Source organism: Artemia franciscana, unplaced genomic scaffold, assembly GCF_032884065.1.
Source record: "Artemia franciscana unplaced genomic scaffold, ASM3288406v1 PGA_scaffold_146, whole genome shotgun sequence".
NCBI lineage: Eukaryota > Metazoa > Arthropoda > Branchiopoda > Anostraca > Artemiidae > Artemia > Artemia franciscana.
Window position 1 is genome coordinate 37,935 of NW_027062632.1, and position 25,071 is coordinate 63,005.

The 25,071-nt window shown below is 32.7% G+C and overlaps 1 long non-coding RNA gene across 1 annotated transcript in view; it reads right to left on the bottom strand.

Moving 5' to 3' along the window:
- Nucleotides 1-553: 553 nt before the first annotated feature.
- Nucleotides 554-25,071, bottom strand: part of LOC136041326 (uncharacterized) — a 79,128-nt gene continuing 54,610 nt past the window's right edge. The window contains exon 3 of the long non-coding RNA XR_010621004.1: nucleotides 554-922. This is a non-coding gene — a long non-coding RNA (uncharacterized LOC136041326). The remainder of the gene's footprint in view (nucleotides 923-25,071) is intronic.

Genomic DNA, 25,071 nt, shown 5'->3' on the forward strand with positions numbered 1-25,071 from the left:
ATGTTGTTAACCCAGAACTAAATGTATTAAGACAAGAAACTACTGGCAAAACTAATATTGAATGATAATTACCAAGAAAATATCCATCGCCACCTTTCTAAGCCAGTGTCACTGTTGAATACTTTAGAAAATCTGGAAACTTACCGTGTCGAAGTATAGGGATTAATTAATGATGTTCAAGTGCTAAATATAGATGGAAAATACATTTAAGAATTTTTAAACTCACCAAGTCACTACCAGATGAACTATTTTTTACGGCATACATGCTATCTCTTAGCTCATCCACGGCAATCCATTTTAAATGCATTGATACATAAATAGGTGACGGTAAAGTGGATTCAAAATGTGGAACTTCTGAAAAATGGGGAAATGGTATCGGCTATTTTTGAACATTCTGAAATTAAATGATTCTGATACTCATTACAAATGATGACAAATGATTACTCATTATTGATTGCAAATAATTACTCATTGTTGGTTACAAAAGATTTACTCAATGATTGCAAATGATTATTCATTACAATAATTCTAATACTAAAAATTTATTGCCATGTCTTCTATGGGTTTTTTCCAGCTTCCTGAAATTTCATACTAAAATACCTTTTCTTAGCCTCATGGAGAACATTATGCAAACCCCTACAAAAACACTGTAATGTTCTTTATTCTAGTCCATAGATTTTAAAGCTTGTTACTCAAGCAATATATCTCTTAAATTAATTTTCCAAAAAAGATCTGGTGTTATCCATTGCTTTTTCCAGTTATGGTTTTCCCTCTCATATTCTTAAAAGCTCCCATTTCTCTAGCCTTTGTGGGACTGTAGTTTGAATGTTAATGATAGGGACTAAACCGTAGTGCGGACATATATTAAAAGGCTGAGAAGTCACCAAGGAGTTGATATCTAACATGCTGATGTTGAAATCACCTAGAAAGAAATAAATCTCATTGTAGCAGTTTCTAGACTAGAGGCTACTTTTGCAAAATGCCTACAGGTCATAGCAACACAAAATACATCCTACAAAAAAGCTTGAGGAATAAAGTAATACTTTAAACAATGTAAACCAAGAAGAAAAGCAACAACCTCCAACATTTTAATTGACAAATAACAACCATAACAAAACTTTAATTTCTAAACAACCTACCAAGATATGGCCTCAAAGATCATTATCTATATTTTTTCCCTAGACAAAAAAATTGAACCAAAGTTCATTAGCACATTCGCTCGTCTCAACCCTCCACTTAATTAACCAGCATTCACCCCAAAACACGCGTCCGGATTATTCATTCATCAACTCTAACAGCTCTTCAAACTTGGTTAAAAAAAAAATTCTCATTCACATATCCACATACAAGGCACAAGTAGGGACCTGTCACTTGCGTAAACCTTCCAAAAATCAGCATTCTCTCAGATAAATCAAAACTATTTCCTCAAATCAACAACAACCTCTCTATTTAACAAAAATTGAAAATCAACCTCCTCCCACTGATACTCCTTTGCTTTGGGGTCTTAACTTAAAGACAGAGGTTGGTCCTTATTGGCTTGCCACTCTTGGCTTTCTTGGTCACTTGAGGCTGACTGGACTTCCCTCTATACTGACATACTTTCATCCATTGGGCCTTTTCTCTTAATCCACATTTCCAAAAGGCCGTGAAGGTAGTGTATTTTCTTAACCTGATTTTGCCAAAAATCACGTCTATCGTCTCCCAAAAACTCAAAAAAGACTGACTTAAGAAGCCGAATTTTGGAGAGCCTAATTATTTTTTTCCCAAAATGTCAATATTCTAACCAATCTAACACCCTTTAAACAGAAAATTCCCAAGTCTCCTCCCAGTGCCACTGAACTAAATGAACATTTCAAGTGTAAAATTCTCTTAAAATAACTTATCTGAACTACTTTTAGCTTAGATGCCTTATCAAAACCCCAAACCTTAGACCCCAAAGTAAACTATAAGTTACTCTTCTCTGAAAAACTATTTTCTGAATCCTTATTTCAGCTAGTTGATTAGCTTTACATTTAAAACCATTTTTATTAACCAATTGCTCAAAAATTAGCCTAGACATCCCTTTTAATGCGCATAACTTAATACCCAAGTCAAAAAATTCAACTTTAACCTCTAACATCGTTCCTCCAAAATCAAAATCAAGCTCAGAATCTACTTCCTCTCTGCTCCCAAATATATACAATATTTACTTCTTCACATTCAACACTAAATGCTTCTTTTTTAAACAGTCTTTTATTCTGAAGATTATATCTACTATCCACCACTAAAGCTAAGCTTTGTTATTCTCAAATAACGTAGAAAATAGCCTAAGCCAGGTCAAAGATACATAAAGGACTCTGTTACTTTTCTTAAAACTATTTAAATTTTGAAAAAATAAGGAACAAAGCTTTGGACAATAAGCAAATCCTTGTTTCACACCCACTTTAGAAGTAAACAGCCAACGGCTTTCCATAACCTTCAGAATGTACTATACCTTCTGATACATATTTGTTATTATATTTACAAGACAATAGCGCCGATCCGATTTCAAACAGACTTTCAATACAAGAACAGACCTAACTACCGAGATGAAATCACGAGATGGGTAAATTTTGGGAATTCGAAGAAGGTTATCCAAGAGACCTATGGAACATAATCATGCTAATATAATTAAATGATTCTCTGGTTCATCCTGAGGAGAATTCATGTATCCTTCAAACCACCAGCAAAAAGGTAATACCCAAATAGGGCTGAAATCATACAGGTTGTAAGTCAAGGGCATGATTAACAAACAATTTCCTTGCTCTCACAAAGTAGTCATTACAGTGAAGCAAAAATTAGATTTGTGCATAGGAGATAATGCTAGACATCAATAAGGAGTTACTTAGGTAGTCTTTTAACCTCCAACAAGAAAAAAATCCTTATCTAAGTTAACGCTAGACATGGCCCAGAGCATAATCCAAATTGTTTATTTCAAAGATTTAAGGGATCGCAATATAAAATTGTTACCATGGCCTTACTACGGTAACTCTTTAACTACCAACTCTTTGATGGTTTCTAAGAATGGGAATATAGGAAAATTGGTTAAAAATCTAAGCAAAGCATGACTATGCTTTTTTTGGCTCCATCCCCTGGGATTAGGACATAAAACATAAATATTGGTTTCAAATTACGGTTGAAAATGGATAAAGAGCTCAAGGGAAAAGAATGGGGGACATGAATGTTGATTTTAATACAGGATAAGAGCTGAGATAAGGGCTACAGTGTAAATACTTTGAGGGAATTTTACGTGACTGATAATTGGAGAGAGTATCCTTAAGGGGCAGTAGCTTGGAAATGCTAAGCCAGAACTGGTCCAACATTTATGGTTTAAGGGAACTTGTTATCTTTCATGTCTTTCCAAAGAGGCTCTTCTAAAAAGATCTCTTTCCCCTCAAATGAAGCCAAATGTCCTCCATAGCTAATAGAACAGATCCCAAATTCTTCCCCGGCTTTTCAAATCCAACCCTACATTTCAAACACCACCCGACTTCTCGAAAACCCTTTGTAACCCATTAAATTTTGTTTTTTTATCATCTCTAATTTTAATCCAGGGGTTCAAGATATTTTCGGTCCGTCCAATCACTTTTTTCTCCTCCTTTTTTAATACTCCCAAAATCCTACGATACACAATCGAAGGTTGAATCTGCCAATTATGTCACTCTTTTGAATTTTTTTTTTCGTTCTTATTCTTCTTCATCTTCTCCATCAAAAAAATAAAACCATGATCAAAGGTGATTATAACTTCAGTTTTCTTCATCTTTAATTGAATATCAGTAGTTATGCTTCAATAAATCCAACCTGAGCCCTTTCCTGTCGAATCCCAATTCTTACATTATTTCTTAAAAATGTTCAAGACCCAAGTGTTTGTTACGTAACAAGGAATGTCTTCTAAGAGATGCAAGTACACGCTACATCATAGGTTGTTACGTAATATGGTTTGTTTGCTTTTGGTTGTTACATAATAAGGCTTTGACAGTTACGTAATAGGATTGTCAGAGTCAACTATTCAAACAGGGAAATATTTTCAGACATTTTTCTTCAAGACGTTTTTCATGTCGTTATTCAAGACGGTTCAATACATTTTAAGTAGTTTTTAAGACTTTTTCCTTCAAGATGTTTTTCAGGACGTTCCAAGACATTTCAAGATGTTTCTTAAGACATTTTTATTCAAGACATTTCAAAATGTTTTCTAAGATATTTTTCTTCAAGAAGTGTTTCAAGACGTTTGAAGCCATTTCAAAACGTCTTTTAGGAAATTCTTCTTCAAGACGTATTTCGTCATAATTTCATTAGTTCTTATGTAATAGAGAATGTTTACTAGTGTTAAGGAGGACGTAATATAACTTGACTTGTTTCATCAAGTCCCGTGGGAAATCCTGGTTTTAACTGAGGGAGGCACAAACAAGGGTGTTACTAAGTAACGGCACACACGTAAGATGTAACCTAATCTTGCCTACCTTTGTAGATTTATTGGGGATTATATAATCGTAGGTGACTGTTTAGATCTACTGGGACTGACTCAATTTCGTGTGAATCACAAAACTTCAGAACTCTGTGATGATACACCCACATTTAGCTGAGGAGGGAACAAATGTTGGTGTTAGGTAATGACGGTGGACACGTTGATGCTAAGTAATGACAGCGCACATGTTAGTTGTTAGGTAATGACAGCGAATATATGGGATGTTATTTAATTATAGCGCACACGTTGATGTTACGTAAGGGCGGCACATGCATTAGATGCTACATAATTTTAGCACATAATTGGGTGCTACGCAGTAATTTACGAGATTTTTTGGGGGGGTTTTCTTTTTTTTTCATAACGTTTTTAATCCGAATTTCATTTTATTTAAAATCTTTTTTCTCGAGGAACCTTAATATTCTAAATAATTCAAGGCCGCCTTAAGATTTGAAAGGGCCATTTCCATCAAATGGAACTCTCCTCTGGACATCTGGACCATAAAATCATTTCTAATATTTTTGATTCGATTAATACACTCTGCATGATGGCCTATTCAAAGCATAAGTAAATCCTTGTCTCGCATGTAGGAATAATTAAATGAAGTTTGTGTTTCCTTGTGACTGCACTAAATGACATGCAGGGTGAAGAATCGATTACTGAAATTTGCTTATATTTGAAGTAGACCTGCTTGTTCAGTATTTCTTTTGAGAATATTATCGACAACTTCGTGGAATTCTCATAGCACATTTCTTAATAATAAAGTCTTTTTCATAAATATGGCTTTTTTTGGGCATTTTCCTGAAAATATATTCGTTTACAAAAGAATCGATCTTTTCAACCTAATAAAACAATCTTCATTAGCGTTTTTCTGACGACTCCTAGCAATTGAGGGCAAAATGGAACAACTTGCCAGCCCCCCCCAACGATATCCTTATGGCACACATTATAGAACCTAAAAGATTTTCAGGTGTTTTAACTAAAATAAATTTATGAACTAAAAAAAATGACCATCGTTTTTTTATTTGAACAGCGAGAACTTGCCATTTCATTGCTAGATTGTGATGTTCAATGACAATCCCAAGCCTTTTACTCTAATTGGGTGACAAACAACACATTCTAGCAAGTATTATCACACGTATGACATTTTTTTGACATATTTATGCAAAAATATTCGTTTACACATGAATCGATCGTTTAAATTGAATGAAAAGTCCCAGTTAGCGTTTCTTCTAATGACTCCTAGAAATTAAGGCCAACAAGGCACAATGTGCTAAATCTGATGACACTTTTCTGGCACACTTTATCTTACTTAAGGATTTCTTTTGAGCTTTTATCCTCAATATAAATTTATATACTTAAAAATTACCATTTTGAAAACCTAATGAAAAAACAGCCATTAGTGTTTCTTCCAATGTCTCCTAGTAATTGAGGCCAGCAAGGCACAAGGAGCTAGCCCTCTAACCCGATGAGACTTTTCTGGCACTCATTATCAAACCTAGTGGGAATTTTCACGCTATTTCCCTCAAGATAAATCTAAAAACTAAAAAATGACCATTGTTTATTATTTGAAAAGTGAAAACTTGCCATTTCATTGCTAAATTGCGATGTTCCATTATAATACCGAGCCTCTTGCTCTCAATGGCTGACAGGCAACGCCATCTAGAAAGCATTATCACACAAATTATAATTTTTGGTCATTTTTATGCAAATATATTCGTTTACCAATGAATCAATCGTTTTAAACTTAATAAAAAATTCCAATTAGCGTTTCTTCTAATAACTACTAGCAATTCAGGTCAGCAAGGCACAATGGACTACCCCCAATGACACCTTTCCGGCACACACCATCTTACCTTAGGATTTTTTCAAGCTTTCACTTTCAATACAAAGTTATAAACTACAAAATGACCGTTGTGTAAACCTAATGAAAAAAAACTATTAGCTTTTCTTCCGATGACTCCTAGCAACTGAGATCAGCGTGGAGCAAAGTACTAGCCGCACCCACCCTGTGACATTTATCTGGGATTCATTATCAAGCCTAGGGACTTGTTCAAAGCTTTTCCTTCAAATTAAATTTATAAACTAAAAAATTACCATTGTTTGCTGTTTGAACAGCGGAAACTTGCCATTTTATTTTTAGATTGCGAAATTCCATGGCAATAAAAAGCTCTTGAAACTCAATGGCTTACAAATGTCACCCTTTTGCTTGCAACATCACACATATGATAATATTATTTAAACTTAATGAAAAAAATCCCCATTAGCGTTTCTTCTAATGACTTTTAGAAATTAAGGCCAACGTGGTACAGTTTACCGCCCCCGTCGACATCCTTCTGGCGAACATTATTAAATTTATTTCTCAACATTCTCAACAATGTTTTTCTCAACATTTCCCTCTAAAAATAAATTTATAAACAAACCATAACCGTTGTATTTATTCAAACAGTGGAAACATGTCATTTCACTGCTAGATTACGATATCCAATGACAATTCCGAGTCTTTAAAACTCAGCACCTGACAAACAACTCTTTCTAAAGCATTATTGTACATATGATATGTTTAGAGTATTTTCATGCGTTTTCATTTGTTTTCACGCGTTTTCATGCAAACATATTTGTTTACACAAGAATCAATAGTTTCAACTTAATAAAAAATCTCCCCATTAGCGTTTTTCTGATTACATCAAGAACTTGAGGTCAGCTTTACATAATCTATTTCTCCCAATGACACCCTTTTGGAAATTATTATTACAACAAAGCGTCTGTTCAAGCATTTACCCTCAAAATAAATTTATAAACTAAAAAATGACAAGAACTTGGAAACTTGCGGAGAACTGTGGAAACTTGCCATTTCATTACTAGAATGCAATATTTCATTGCAATTTCAAGCCTGTGACACTACACTCCAAACGAAACTCTCTAAGGCAGTATCGCACATATAACGTATTTTCGAGTATTTTCATGCACAAATATTCGTTTACAGGAGAATCGATAATTTCAAGTTAATCAAAAAAAATCTCCATTAGTTTTTCTTCTGAAAACTCTTAGCAATTGAAGTCATGAATTCACAAGGTACCAGCCCCCAACGACCCGCATCTTATGCATATTATAACACCTATTTTTTTTTTATTTTTGCCTCAAAACAAATTATGAACTAAAAAATGACCATTTTTTTCATCTGAATAGCAGAAACTTGCCATTTCATTGCTAGATTCCAATGTTACATGGCAATTCCACCCACTTGAAACTGAGTGGCTGACCAACAACACCCTCTAGCTGATATTATCACACACATGACATGTTTCCGGGTGTTATCCTGCTAAAATATTCGTTTATGCTAGAACCGGTCATTCAAACTTAATGAAAAAATCCCCATTGGCGTTTCTTCTGATGCCTCCTAGCTATTGACGCCAGAGTGGCACTATGTACCCTTCCCCCTCTGATCACTACCTTTTGGTGCAAATTATCACACCTAATTGTTTTATCAAGCTATAGCCCTCAAAATAAATTAAAAAACCTAAGAAATAACCATTTTTTATATTTGAACAGCAGAAAATTGTAATTTCATTACTAGACTGTGATGTTCCAAGGCATTTCCAAACCCGTTATCCTCAATGGCTGACAAAAGAAAACCCATAGCATGCATTATCAAACATACGAAATTTTTTGAGCATTCTCCAGCAAACAAATTTGTTGATTCTAGAATCAATCATTTAAACCTAGTGAAAAAATCTCTATTAGTGTTTCTTCTGATAACCCCTAGCAATTTAGGCCAGTATGGCACAAAGTACCAGCTCCCCTCCTCCCGGTGACACCTTTTTGGAAATCAGTATCACGCCTAGGAATTTTTCAAACTATCCCTCCAAATAATTTATTAATTGAAAAATTAGCATTGTTTTTATTTGAAAAATTAGAACTTGCAATTTTACTGCTAGATTTCGAAGTTTCATGACAATTCCAAGCTTTTGACATTCAATACCTGACAAAAGACTCTCTCTAAAAAGTATTATCACCCATTTGACATTTATTCCAGTATTTTTACGCAAAAACATTTGTTTTACGAGAATTGATAGACTCAATTTAATGAAAAAATTTCCATTAGTGTTTCTTCTGATCACTTTTAGCATTTGAGGCCAGTACGGCACAATTAACAGCACCTGCTAACATCCTTCTGGCGCATATTGATAAACCTAAGTATTTTTCAAGCTTTCTCCACAAAAGTAAACTTAGTAACTAAAAATACCAGTGTTTTTGTTTAAACGGTGGAAATTCGGTATTTAATTGCAGGATTGCGATGTTCAATGACAATTCCCAGCCCATGACACTCTTTGGCTAACAAATAAGATTGTCTATCAATCATTATCACATATTTCAAATTTTTTCAAGCATTTTCCTGTAAAACAAATTCGTTTACTCAAGAATCGATCACCTAAACATAATGACAAAATTCCCATTAGCGTTTCTTCTAATGAATTCTTGCATTTGAGGCAAGGGAGGCACTCCCGTTGACATCACTCTTGTGCATATTATCACACCTAAGGGTTTTCTGCACATTTTTCTTCAAAAATAAATTTATAAACTAAAAAATTAACATTATTTTTATTTGAACTTGTTTAGTGCTGAATTTTGCTTGTGAAACTTGTTGCATACTTATTTTTCTCCTCGTGACAGTTGTATAAGAATTTATCTCAATGTGAAGTTTGTACGTTAATTTACCGCTTATGAAACTGATTTAATTCATTTAACTTGTTGCGTGATGATTTTTGTTCATAGAACTTGTTTTGTTCTGGTTTTTGTTCGTGAGATTTGTTGCACCTTGATTTTTCTCTTCGTAAAATTTTGTATATTGGTATTTCCCCTCGTGAAACTTATTTTTCTTAAGAAGCTTTTGAGTGCTTAATTTTGTTTATGGGACTTGTTGTGTGCTGATTTTTGTTTATAAGACCTGCTTCATGTTGATTTTGCTTTTTTGAAGCTCCAACATTGATTTTCTCTTTGTGAAACTGTTTTTTTTCTATAGAACCTTTAGAGTTTTGATTTTTGTTCCTCATACTTGTTATTTGCCATTTTTTCTTTCTTAAACTCACACATTGATTTTTCTCCAAGTGAAACTGATTTTGTTCGTGGAACTTATTGCATGCTGATTAATATTCGCGGAGCTTGTTGCATGTTGATTTTTCTTCATGAAACTAGATGCATTTTTCTCTTCGTGGAACTTGTACAGAGATTTTTTTTCTCCTCGAAAATTTATTTTGTTCATGGTACTTGTCGTGTGCTGATTTTTTCTCGTGGATCTTGTTGGGTGCTTATTTTTTTAAGAAGCTCCTTGCATTTTAATTTTTTCTTCGTGAAACCTGTACATTGATTATATCATCGTGAAACCAATTTTCTTCTTGGAACTTGGTGCATAGTGATTTTGTTCATGAAACTTGTTGCTTGTTCAATTTTCTCTTCATGAAACTTGTATATTGATTTTTCTCTTCATGAAACTGAATTTGTTCCTGTAGCTTGGTGCACGGTGATTTTGTTCGTGAAACTTGTTGCTTGTTGATTTTTCTCTTCATAAGGCTTGTAAACTTATTTTTCTCCTCATGAAACTGACTTTATTCAACGAACTTGCTGCTTGTAGCTGGTCAGGGAACTTATTACGTGCTGAGATTTGTTCGTGAAACTTATTCAAATATTGATTTGTCTCTTCGTGAAACTCGTACATTTTTTTTTCCAAGTGATACCAATCTTTTTTATAGACCTTAGATGACATTTAACCTAACATAAACTACCATGTTTAGGTTAGATATAGGTTCTTCCAAGCTTTGTACGGTCCTCCATACCTAGATTAACCTACAACAAGTTCCGTGAACAAAATCAGTTTCGCGATGAAAAAAGATCAGTGTCCATGATTCGCGAAGAAAAAAAATCAATATGCAACAAGTTTCACGAAAAAAAATGAGTGCGCTGTAAGTTCAGCGGACAAAAATGAATAGACAAGTTTCAAGATGAGATAAATTCACATTTTGTTCATCAATTTTATTACGTGCTGAATTTCGCTCGTAAAATTTCTTGCATGAAGATTTTTTCTTCATGAAACTTTTACACGGATTTTTCTCCTTGTAAATTTGAGATTGATCATGGAACATGTTGCTGGTTGATTTCTTTTCATGGAAATTGTTTCGTGCTGGTTTTTGAGAAGAATCTCTTCGCAAGTTGATCTTTCTTTTCGCTATACTTGTATATTCATGGTTATCATTGTGAAACTGATTTTGTTCATGGAACTACGCGGAAGTTGTTGCTTGTTGATTTTTGTTCTTAAAAATTGTTGCATCATAGTTTTTCACTTTGCAAAATTTCTACACTCATTTTTCTCCTCTTGAATCTGATTTTGTTCATGGAACTTGTTGTGTGTTGATTTTGTTCCTGAAACTTTTTGTGTGCCTACTTTTGGTCATGAAACATTTTCCATTTTCATTTATCTCTTCGTGAAACTTGTACATTTTTTTTTCTCTTCATGAAACTGTGTTTGTTCAGAGAACATGTTTTGTTTTTATTGTGTTCCTTAAACTTATTGTATGCTGATTTTTGTCCATGAAACTTCTTGCAAGTTTGACTTTTCTCTTCTTGAAAATGATTTCGTTCATAAAACCCGTCATGTGCTGATTTTGTGTTCGTGGAAGTCCCTGGGTACTGACTGTTATTCGTAAAACTTATTGCACGTTGATTTTCTCTTTAAAAAACTTGTTTAATAATTTTTCTTCCCGTGAAACTGATTTTTTTCAAGCAGCCTGTTGCGTGCTGATAATTGTTAGTGAAACTTGTTGCCTGTTGATTTTCCTCTTAGTGAAACGTGTACACTGATTTTTTCTCCTCTTGAAACTGATTTTGTTCTTGAAACTTGTTGTGTGCTGATTTTACTCTTCTTAAAACTTATAAATTGATTGTCTCATCGTTTTAATTGATTTAGTTCGTTCAACTTGATTTTGTTTGTGAAACTTGTCGCAAGTCGATTTTTCTTTTCGTAAAGCATGTACATTGATTTTTCTCTCCATGAGATTGATTTTTTTCATGGAACATGCTACGTATTGATTTAGGTTATGGAAGTTGTTGCTTGCCAATTTTTGTTCGTGAAACTTGTTGCATGCTGATATCTATCTTCGTGAATCTCATACTTAGAATTTGTTCCGCTTGAACATAGAGGATCCACGAGAAAAATCAGTACGCAATAAGTTCTATGAATAAAAAACGTTTCACAAGGAGAAAAAATCAATGAAAAAGTCTTATGAAGAGAAAAATCAACGTGGAGAAAGTTTTATGAACAAAATCATTTTCACGAGGAGAAAAATCAATACACAAGTTGCAAGGAGAGAAAAATCAAGGTGCAAAAAATTCCTCCAACTAAAATAAGGACACATTAAGTTATTTGAACAAAAAATAATAAACAAACAAATAATTAAATGAAAGTAATCAGTTTCACGTGGAGAAAAATTAATGAGTAAGTTTCAAGAAGTTATTAATCAAGTTGTGACACGCAACAAGTGTCAAGAACAAAAATCAGCACACAAAAGGTTCCATGAACAAATATTAGAAGGCAAGAGATTCCATGAACAAAGTCAGTTTCGCGAGAAAAAAAATCAATGTACTTATTTCTTGAAGAAAAGAATCAAGAAAAGACAATTTTCAGGAACAATAATCAGCACAAAACAAACTCCATGAACAAAAATTAGCACGTAACAAGTTCCTTTATCAAATCAGTTTCAAGAGGAGAAAAACCAGCATGAACCAAGTTCCACGAATAAAAATCAACACACAATAAGATCCTTCAACAAAATCAAAACCCAACTAGTTCCATAAAAAAAATCAGTTTCATGAAGAGGAAAATCAACGTACAAGCTTAACGATGACAAAATTAAATACACAAGTTTCACGATCAGAAAAACCAATATGCAACAAGTTTAATGAACAAAAATCAGCGCACAGTAAGATCCCTGAATAAAATCAAAACGCAACTAATTCCATAAACAAAATAACTTTCACGAAAAGAAAAATCAATGTACAAGCTTAACGATGAGAAAAATCAATGTACAAGTCTCACAAAGATAAAAATCAACATAGGACAAGTTCAATTGACAAAAAGAGTTTCATAAGGAGAAGAGCCAATGTACTTGTTTCACTAAGAGAAGTATGAGCACATAAAATTTTTCAGGAACAAAAATTAGCACACAACAGGTTCCACGAACAAAAATCATCACGCAAAACCTTCCATGAATAAAATCAGTTTCAAGAGGATTATGATCAATTCATAGGTTTAACGTTGAGAAAAAGGAACATACAAGTCTCACGACAAGAAAGTACAATATGCAAGAAGTATAATTTACAAAAACAGTTTCATGAGGAGAAAAATTAAAGCACAAGTTTCACCAAGAGAAATATGAACATGTAACATGTTTCAAGAACAATAATAAACACGCAACAATGTAAATGAAAATTTGTTTTCAAGTGGACAAGAAAATCAAAGTACAAGTCTCACAGCCTCACGAAGGAAAAAATCGACATGTAACAAGTTTCACGACAAAAATAAGCACCCATCAGGTTCTACGGACAAAAATCAGCACACTACAAGTCCTAGGTATAAAGAAGTTTCACAAGGAAATCAATATCCAAGATTCGCAATGAGAAAAATGAACGTGCAGCAAGCTTCACGAACAATAATTAGGACGCAGCAAGTTCAACAAACAAAAAAACAACACCAAAAAAGAGGTTCATCAACAAAATCAGTTTCACGGGAATAAAATTAATGGTCAAGTTTCACAAAGTAAAAAATCAACGGGCAATAAGTGTCAACAGCAATAATCAGGACACGGAGAGTTCCATTAAAAAAAGTAAGCATGCAACAAGTTCCATAAACAAAATCAGTTTGATGAGGAGAATGATCAGTGTATAAGTTTTAAGAAGAGAAAAGTCAATATGCAATGAATTTCATGATCAAAAATCAGCACATAAAAATCTCCAAGAACAAAAATTAGCAAGTAAGAGTTTCCATGAACAAAATAAGTTTCAAGGGGAGAAAAATCAATGGACTAGATTAATGGAAAAATTAAGCTGGTAGCAAATTTGACGAAAAACCTAGCACATTACACGTTTCATGAACAAAAATCAGCAAGAATCAAGTTTCAAGAACAAAATTGGTTTCACGCGGAGCAAAATCAATTTATAAGCTTCACGAAGAGAAAAATCAAAGTGCAACAAGCTTCACGAACAAAAATAAGTTGGTCACAAGTACAAATAAAAACAACGGTCAACTTTTTGTTTGTAATTTATTTTTGACAGAAAAATTTTGAAAAAAACCATTAGGTGTCCTCAGGAGTAGTATATTATGCCACGCTGGCCTAAAATGATAATAGTAATCAGAAGAAAAAATAGTGGGGATTTTTTCATTAGGTTTAAACGATCTGTTTTTGTGGAAATGACAATAAGCTATAAAGCTTGCTAACTTGCCAGCAAGTTAGTATCACGGTCTTGGAATTGTCATGAAAAATCACTATCAAGCATTAAAATGGCAAGTTTCTGAAAATCTCTTAGGTGTGATAATATTTGCCAAAATGTTGTCATCTGTCTGGAAAATTTTGCCACACTAGCGTTAATTACTTGGAGTCATCAGAAGAAACAATAATGGAGATTTTTTCAGTAGGTTTAAATGATCGATTCTAGTGTAAACGAATATTTCTGCTGGAAAATGCTCGAAATAATGTCATATTTAGGATAGTGAATACTAATGGGTGTTTTTTGTTAGCCATTGAGTGTCACAGGCTTTGATTTGCCATGAAATATCGTATTCTTTCGATGAAATGGCAAGTTTATGGTGTGCAAATAAAAACAATGGTAAGTTTTTAAATTATAAATTTATTATCAGGGTAAAAAAATCCTTAGATGTGAGAATATGCACCAGAAGACTGTAAGGGGGGGACATTGTGTCACGCTGTCGTCCATTGTTAGGGGCCTTCAGAAGAAACACTTATGGGGATTTTTTCATTACGTTTAAACGATCGATTCTAGTGTAAACGAATGCTTTTGCAAGAAAATTCCCAAAAAATGTCATACGTGTGACATTGCATGCTGGAGGAAATTGTTTGTCAGCCATTGAGTGTCAGGAATTTGTAATCGCCAGGGAACAGCGCAATCTAGCAATTAAATGCCAATAAAAATAATGGTCATTTTTTAGTTTATAAATCTGTTTTTAGGGAAAAACTTAAGAAAAATCTTTAGGAGTGATAGTGTGCACCAGAAGGATGTAATCGCGGGCTAGTACATTCTGTCAATCTGACCTCAATTACTGGGAGTCATCAGAAAAAAACACTAACGGGAATTTGTTTCATTAACTTTGAACGAACCATTCTAGCGCAGGCAAAATTTTTTCAGGAAAATGTCTGAAGATGTGCCATATTTGTGATAATGCATGCTAATGGGTGAAACTTGTTACCCATTAAGTGTCACGGGCTTGGACTGGTCGTAGAGAATCGCCATCCAGCAATAAAATTGCAAGTGTGCGCTGTTTGTCATTAGGAGAGGTAGATTGTGTCAAGCTGACCTCAATTGCTCGGAGTCATCTGAAGAAACGCCAATTGGGATTTTTTCATTAAGTTTAAACGATCAATTCTTGTTTAAACGAATCTTTTTGTATAAAAATGCCAAGAAAAACGTCATATGTGTGAAGCTAGAGAGTGCTTGCTAGAGAGTGTTGTTTGTCAGACATTGACTTGCACAGGCTTGGAATTGTCATGGAACATCAAAAGCTAGTGATGAAATGGCCACTTTCTGCTATTCAAATTAAAACTATGGTCATTTTTTAATTTATAAGCTTTTTGTGAAGAAAAAAGCTTAAAATACCTCTAGGCGTGATAATATGTGCTAAAAGGCTATCATTAGGTGAAAAATATTTTTGTATGAAAATGCAAGACAAATGCCCTATGTGTGAAAAAGACTATATTATTAAAATATGCTTGAAGAGCAACCCAAAATATTTTTCGATAATACTCTCTAAAGCACTAATCAACAAGCAGGTGTTCTGCAAATGTAAGCAATTTTAGTCATAAATTTTTCACCCTGCATATAAATTATTGCAATCGTAGGGGAACACAAAATCCATTTAATTATTCTAGTTTGCAAGACTGGGATTTCTCCAGGCGTTGAATAGGCTATCATGTAGAATATTTTAATCAAACTAAAATATTAGAAAGGGTTTCGTGATCCCGACTTTCAAAGGACAGTTCTATTTGAAGGAAATGACCATTTTGAATCCTAACGCGAGAAGAAAATCTTTAAAATATAAAGGTTCCCTGGGAAAAAAAAGCCTTGAAAGAAAATGAAATCCTGAAGAAAAACAGCTTTGAAAAAAGAAATCCTGAAGGAAATGAAATCTCTTAAAGTATTACGTAGCACCCTCATAAATGCTATCCTTACGTAACTTCTCTTGTGTGCACCGCCCATTACGTAACATCAGTAGGTGCGCCACAATTGTGTAACACTCCATTTGTGCGCTGCAATTACGTAAAATCCAACGTTTGTGCTGTCATTACGTAGCATCAACCTGTCTACTGTTATTGCGTAAGACCCATGTCTGTTTCCTCCTCTGTTAGAATCAGATAGTTCCTCACGAGGACCTGCAGTCTAGCATTTCACAAGTCGTTGCGTCATTTCCAGTAAATCAATTAAATCGCTTAAGATCTTATCATCCCCAAAGAATCTTGCAAGGTACACAAGACTACGTCAAACCACATGTATATACCGTTATTGTGTATTACCTCCAATTACAACCGTTACTTCCCTCCGGGACAAGAAAAAAACAAGTCTTGAAACCTCTGGAAAAAAATCTTGGAGAAAAATTTCTTATGAAATTCTCCCGCCTGACTAGCAGACTCTAGCACGTCCTATTACGTAACAGTCAAAACCCTATTATGTAACAACCAAACGTAAACTAACCATATTCCGCAACAGCCAAAGTCTCTTCAACATTCCCTATGACGTGACATACACTTGAGTTTTTAAAAATTCAAAAAATTGTGAGGATCGGGATTTGAAGGAATAGTGCTGGGGTTGGATTTGTTGAGGAATCACTAGAATCACTACTAATATTTTTATTTTAGTCGATCTTAGCACTTGCTTTCTTAGTTTTCTATATTTTGTCGCAGTATTAAGTAAATAGTCTTAAGTAAAAACATAATAAGAAAATTGATTAAGAGGCTAAATGAGAACTTTATTTATAAATTGTAACTGAGTTCCGCATGTTCTTTTTTCTCAATTTTGTTTCCTTTATTTTTATAGAAGAATAAATAATTGTCACGCAGAAAATTAAAATTCACCTTTGTTTTTCCCTGTTGGGCTGAAATCGTTCGTACTTTTTGCAGAAAACCATGCACTTAAAAGTTTTCTAGATTCTCTGGCACACTAAATGCTTTATATGGGTGCCTATTTGTCGGGGCAGCATCTTTTTTGTATATGATACGAAACTCCACTATTTTCAAGTATTCACGGTTTATTGCTGGAGCAGCTAAACGTCCAACCCGCTTTGCTGCTACTGACCTCTCTTTAATTTTAAAGGAAATTGTAAATAAACTTAAAACCTATTGTTCTGGTATGAAAAAATTTTCGAATTTTAATCCATATTGGAGTGTTAATAATTCACTGCACGTGATAGATTCTTTAACAATGATTTCAGCTAAAAGAATTGAGTCTTTCGATTTTGCGACAATGTATACTAATTTATCACTTAATGTAGTGTTTGATAATTTTAAAACTGTTATCAAGAAATCTTTCCTCTTATCTAGTAAAAGGTTCTTAAAAATAAACATTTATAATAAAAAAGCTATATGGACAAAATGCTTCAATCTAACAGTTAACTTGAGATGTTACAGCTTGGATATGATTTTGAGTTATTAGAATTTGTTTTATACAATACTTATATAAGATTTGGGGGTGTTTTGTACAGGCAAATTGTGGGAATTCCCATGGGGGGGAATGCCAGCCCATTTATAGCTGGCTTGTTTTTAAGTCAACTAGAATATAAATATATGATGGATAAGAATAATCCAATTAATTTAAAACATGCTTTGTCAAATAATAAAAGATATTTAGATGATATTTTGGTCTTAAATTGTAAGGATTTCATTGATATTTCTAAATATATATATTCATCAGAGCTTATTCTTGAGCCTAGTCATGGCGCTCGGCATGAAGATCATTTCTTAGATTTAAATATTAATATTTGTGATAATAATAAATTAAGTTTTAAAATGTATAATAAAACGGATGATTTTGATTTTGAAGTGATTAGTTTCCCATTCCCTGAATGTAATATACACTCAAATATCACATATTCAGCGTTTTTCTTACAGTTACTTGGTTATGCAAGGATTTGTAGTAATTATATTGATTTTAAAAATAGATGTAAAATCTTAAGCCAAAAATTGATATCAAGAGGTTTTTCTGCAAATAAATTAACTTGGCAATTTAAAAAATTTAGTTTTCATTATAACGAACTTTTAAATAAATATCAAAAGAATTATCTAGAAATACTTAAAGAAATTTTCAACTAATTTCGGAGGTTTGAGAAATGTTGTCGCAGCGCCATTTATTTATTTTGAATTGTGTTTCTAATTGAGCGGATTTTCTTAAAAATTAGCCACATGGTAAAGATGAATTCTATAATTGTTTAGTTCATTGAGGTTTTTTGCAATGTGTTATTATTTGTGATTTGGTAAAATTTATAATTTTTAGTTTACCTATTGTTGCTAAAAAGAGGGATATATTAATAGGATAAGCTTGTTTTGGTTTTACTTGGTTGTTTTACATTTGCTGTTTTTATTTTTATTTTTATTTTTATTTTTTTTTTTTTTTTTTTTTTCATAGGCATGTATTTTGGGGGTGATACCTGACACGGGGATGCCATGGATATTTTGTGGTAGCCACAACACTGTGCTGGGTAAAGAATTTAAAGTGGCGAAACCCTATATAGGCCAGTGTATTCTCCTAATGAGCCCTTATGTTGGGTGTTGCCTCTGAATTATTTGTCTATATTATTTTTTCTATTGTTTGGTAAATGACGACTTATACTTATTGACGACATGACTGCCTGTCCATGGATTATTCTTTATGGTTGATTGTGTATGGCTATGCTGTTTGACCTATGTGATTGTATGGATGAGTAGGGTTAAGGCCCCATTCAAGTGCTGGTCTATATTAATCACTAATTTAGGAAAACAGTCTTCCTTTTCTCCTTCTGTCTCTCTTTTTTTTCTTTTTTTTTGTGTTTGTGCTGTTGCATCGGTGATTTCTCTTTTCATGATATTATTCCAGGTTGGATCCAGTGCTGGTGGAGAAAAATTTTTTTTTAGTTTTCTCCCCGACAGACCTTTACCCTGGTCCAAGTTTTTAACCTGATATTGTTAATTATTGGTGAGATGGCACTTATAAAAATTTCATGTTCTTTCATGTTTTTGTTTTTGTATTTATTGACCTATTGACCTTGGCATGTTTTTTGGACTTTGATTGTTGGATTTTGATTTGGATTTTGGTTTGTTTTGGATTTATTTTCAATAAGTTTTATGCAACAAAACACAAATATTAGCCTCGGAACTCGGAACGATTTTTTGAAAGTTAGTAAGTGTAAAAGTCGTTGTTTTCCTTGCCAAGATCATTTTGTCCCACGGACTTCTGTTAAGAGTACATTGTATAATAAAAATTTTGCATGCAATTTACGTGGTGATGTTAATTGTAGAACAACCAATGTAATTTACGTATTAGAATGTAATAAATGCTGCCTACAATATGTCGGGGAAACAACTAATAATATATATAAAAGATTTTCTGGACATAAGACAACAGTTAATAATGAAAAAACTAATAACTATCTAGTTCAACATTGTAATAATGGTAAATGTTCCATATCAGATATAACTGTCACAATTTTAGAAAATTTAGAATTAGAAAATTTAAATAAAGAAGAGAAGAATAATAGACTACGTAAACAGGAGGATTTCTGGATCCATACTCTTGGTACGGCTTATCCTTTTGGGCTAAATGATCGTGTAGCAAAATATGGTGACATGTCTCATGATGTTGTTAAATGTATTAATGGTTTTATGGACCATCCTTCTTTTACTTGTCCTACTAAACGTAAAAAACGATCGAGAGGACATAGGAAAAATAATAGAAAAAATGAATTCGATGTACATAAGCTTTCTATAGATCTATGCCAGCTACTTGAATCTAGGAGTGTGATTTCTGTAATAAAATGTCTAAATAATTTATCCAAGAGGAATTTAATCAAACTTTTCTGGAATGTTAAGATTAATACAGCTCTTGATTATAATTTTAAAGTAATATGTGATACAATTTGTATTCTAACTCAAACGAAATTTATTTCAAAAAGAAAAAGTTCGATAAGATTAGTAATAAGGATAACAGATTATATTTACCTATTAATTTTACTTGTAAGCAGATTGAAGATATTAATTTACCAGAAATTTTAAATCAGCGGCATGTGAAACAGGCCCTTCCTAGTAATTTGAATTATAATGATAGTCCAGTTTTAACTTAAAAATTTTCAAAAACTATTGGGCAAATTATTTTTAATTATAATTTTTTACTAAAAAGACTAGATAGTGATATAAATTGGAAACCGGTTTTTAATTGTAAGCAACTTGGCCCATTTGTAAATCCTACTTACAAACATGTTATAACAGGGGACTTGTCAATAATAAAGCAAGATGATCTTCAAATTATAATGAATAAAGAGGATAATTTCCGTCTTTCTCATCATCTGAAACCATCGAGTGTTCTTGATGGCTTGGAAAATGATTTTGATTTATTTATTGATAAGTGGTGTAAGAAAGAGAATAAAAATAAAGAGAGTTTTCAAAGTTGGAAGAATTTAATTATTAGTAGAATAAGAAATAAAATATATTCTAACTTAAAAAATAGTAACACTAAATCATTATTTTATAATGAGAAGATTAAACAAGCAATTGCTAATCTAAAGAATGAATTTGTAATTGTGCCAGTGGATAAGGCTAATAATAATTTGCCATAATTTGTCAGAAGCTGTATTGTGATATATTAAAAAGGGAGTTATGCACAACTAATGTTTACGAAAAGGTAAATATAGAGGATGAGAATTTAATTGAAAAGACTGAAGAAATACTTTTTAAAAATTTTAATATTAAAATAAATGACAATGATAAAAAGTTCCCTTTCCTATATTGGACTATAAAATTTCATAAGAATCCCCCTAAACCACGGTTTATTGCTGGAGCAGCTATATGTCCAACCCGCATTGCTGCTACTGATCTCTCTTTAATTTTAAAGAAAATTGTAAATAAACTTAAAACCTGTTGTTCTGGTATTAGAAATTTTCGAATTTTAATCCATATTGGAGTGTTAATAATTCACTGCAGGTGATAGATTCTTTAACAATGGTTTCAGCTAAAAGAATTGAGTCTTTCGATTTTGCGACAATGTATACTAATTTATCACTTAATGTAGTGTTTGATAATTTAAAAACTGTTATCAAGAAATCTTTCCTCTTATCTAGTAAAAGGTTCTTAAAAATAGACATTTATAATAAAACAGCTATATGGACAAATTGCTTTAATACTACAGTTAACTTGAGATGTTAGAGCTTGGATATGATTTTTGAGTTATTTGAATTTGTTTTATACAATACTTATATAAGATTTGGGGGTGATTTGTACAAGCAAATTTGGGAATTCCCATGGGGGGGGGGAATGCCAGCCCATTTATAGCTGACTTGTTCTTAAGTCAACTAGAATATAAATATATGATGGATAAGAATAATCCAATTAATTTAAAACATGCTTTGTCAAATAATAAAAGATATTTAGATGATATTTTGGTCTTAAATTGTAAGGATTTCATTGATATTTCTAAAAATATATATCCATCAGAGCTTATTCTTGAGCCTAGTCATGGCGCTGGGCATGAATATCATTTCTTAGATTTAAATATTAATATTTGTAATAATAATAAATTAAGTTTTAAAATGTATAATAAAACGGATGATTTTGATTTTGAAGTGATTAGTTTCCCATTCCCTGAAAGTAATATACACTCAAATATCACATATTCAGCGTTTTTCTCACAGTTACTTCGTTATGCAAGGATTTGTAGTAATTATATTGATTTTAAAAATAGATGTAAAATCTTAAGCCAAAAATTGATATCAAGAGGTTTTTTTGCAAATAAATTAACTTGGCAATTTAAAAAATTTTGTTTTCATTATAACGAACTTTTAAATAAATATCAAAAGAATTATCTAGAAATACTTAAAGAAATTTTCAACTAATTTTGGAGGTTCGAGAAATGTTGTCGCAGCGCCATTTATTTATTTTGAATTGTGTTTCTAATTGAGCGGATTTTCTTAAAAATTAGCCATATGGTAAAGATGAATTCTATAATTGTTTAGTTCATTCAGGTTTTTTGCAACGTGTTATTATTTGTGATTTGGTAAAATTTATAATATTTAGTTTACCTATTGTTGCTAAAAAAAGGGGTATATTAGCAGGATAAGCATGTTTTGGTTTTACTTGGTTGTTTTACATTTGCTGTTTTTTTTTTCATAGGCATGTATTTTGGGGTGATACCTGACACGGGGATGCCATGGATATTCTGTAGCCACAACACTGTGCTGGGTAGAGAATTTAAAGTGGCGAAACCCTATATAGGCCAGTGTATTCTCCTGATGAGCCCTTATGTTGGGTGTTGCCTCTGAATTATCTTTCTACATTATTTTTTCTATTGTTTGGTAAATGACGACATATACTTATTGACGACATGACTGCCTGTCCATGGATTATTCTTTATGGTTGATTGTGTATGGCTATGCTGTTTGACCTATGTGATTGTATGGATGAGTAGGGTTAAGGCCTCATTCAAGTGCTGGTCTATATTAATCACTAATTTAGGAAAACAGTGTTCCTTTTCTCCTTCTGTCTTACTTCTGTCTCTTTTTTTTTTTTTTTTTTTTTTTTTTTTTTGTGCTGTTGCATTGGTGATTTCTCTTTTCATGATATTGTTGTTACCGTATTCCTATGGTTTGTTTCTGTTCTATAATTTTGGTCACTTAGCACACGAGTTTGGTCATTGCAAGAATCAATTTCCTTCCCGACTAATTTTCAATTCAAATTTCTTTGTTTTGCATAATGCTTTAAACTTATTAATTTTTTTTTATTGTTTGCCACATCCTAAGCTGTTATTTTATTGGTTTTCTAATCATCTCTATGGGGCAATTTCCAGCCAAAAGTCTAGGAGTAAAGTATCTTATTTTGCAAAACTATTAGCATTCCGAGTTAAAATGTCAAGTATTTTGCTGTTTAGAGATTGTGGCTTTGCCTCCCATCTTGCCTGAGAGTCACACCACTTACCCTTCTAGTTGACCAGCATACATTTTTATCAATCGCTGAAAATTAAGGTTTGATGCATGTCTTTCTTTCAGAATAAGCTGTCCGTGATGAAATGTCGTTCCCAGAGATATCACTTTCCGCGTACTTTCTGTGGGGGGATATTTTAATGGGGAGAGGGTGGGAGTTCAGGGTTTATTTCCCATTGGGGGAGGGGTATTTTCCAGGGTGTTGTTTTCCAGAGGTTCTTTTAAGCGGTAGTATTTTCTTGGGGGGATAGTGCCGGCCAAAATATTTAGGCTTAGCATTGATTACAATAGAGAAAGAGCATCCGTAGCTGTATTGGCCTCAGGCCCTTCTGGTGCTCTGGTAACTTATTATTATCTGTATTAGTAGTGTAATTGCTATTGTATATGCAACTGCACTAACTTTGTATAAGAATAATATTTAATTTGTGTTTACCCTATAGAGGTCACATGAATAAGATAGCTGTGGTCCAAAATCTTAACACAGCCTTCACAGTGCTGACCGACTAATGTGGGTAAAAGGTGAAGATTTAACATTGTAGTTGACTTTTGTCAACGCAATTGACTGGGCTATTCCTAAATATTATTTGCCCTTAAAGGACAAAATTGGTTCAATATTTACCACGGATTGTAAAAAACCCTCTTTCGACAACCTTCCCTTTTTTAAATCCACCTTTGTTGCACACGACTTAAAACAGACAAAACCCTTCAACTCCATTGTGAATAGTAAATAAGTTTCCTGTACGGTTAATCGGTTATTAATAAACAGCTTGTCCTTTTAAATATAATCCGAACCCAAGCCTAGCTTGTCCCGTATGTTTTATACTGCTTCCTAAACTTGGTTTATGACGTCCTGTGACTTGACATTTTTGCCTACCTTTTTACAGAGTTTTAAGTCTTAACGAGTTGAGGGCCCTAAGTGAGGTTATGTCATTCTGTTGAACTTAACTCTTATCTGTAATTGTCAACCTTAACTGTAATCCCTCTGTGTAATTTTTCCATCCACATTTCGTGTATGATAAATTTACAGTTTTTTTTCATTATTTTAAGTGAAAGCTTCTAATTAAAAAAATTACTTAGCTAATACCAGCTCACTAGATCATCAAGCTCTTTGGGAGAAAAACAGACTTTCAAATTTGCCCTGCCTTTGTCATGAAAGATTTTAATAAAAACAAGAAATGATAGTACCGTACAAATTTTTCCGTTCATGAATATCTGAATATAACTTAAATTGATTATTCATTACTCTGTGGTAGGCTAATTTAGTACCTTCTTATTTAAAAGGAAAATTGATGAAAGGACAATGTAATCTATTTTGTGTTTTTTAAGGTCTTTCAAATTTTGATGGTGTTATAAAAAAAAAAAATCAGCTTTGGAATATGACAAGATTTTCAACGCTCCTTGAGGAAAATAATCATACAGAAGGGATCATTGATATTTTGAAACTTGACATAGAAGGTACTGAATACGAAGCTATTCTGGATATGATATATAATGATAACCTGAAGAATGTGAGGCAGATCGTTTTTGAAACTCACAACAACCCAATTTTAAGCCTTGAAAGATATTATTCTATTTACTGGCTTTTATACAACAACAACTTTGTTTGCGTTGCCACCGAGGATTGGCCTCATTGGGGCTGTGCAAGAAAAAACAAAGAAGGAACCTACGAAATATACTGCTACGTTTTTACTTTTATCAATATAAAGTATGTTGTTAAGTGATCATTTTCAGTCATTAATTAAAAAAAGCTGGAAAAAAAGGTTTTCAAAGAAAAGTTAATTCCGTATTAAACTTTAAATAGGAAGAAATAAAAACCTACAATTACTCAAAATCAAAACGAACGGAAATTAATATTAATCAATAGCTGAAGCCAAAAAAGAATAGAAATTAAATAAACAAAAATAGTAAAAAAATAAGTATATACTAATATAAATCCATAAATAAACCTTAAATGAATAAAGATTAAATTGAATTTGGAAACCAAGCTTAAAAAGAACAAAATTTTTTACTATTGAAATTTAAATGAAACCAAATACAAATCGAAATTAAATATACAATCAAAGCAAAAATACATAAAGCAGGCACGATTATAAATGAAAAAATATATCTTCAAACGATTTAAATTTAAATTAAATATCGAAATCAAGCTTTAAAC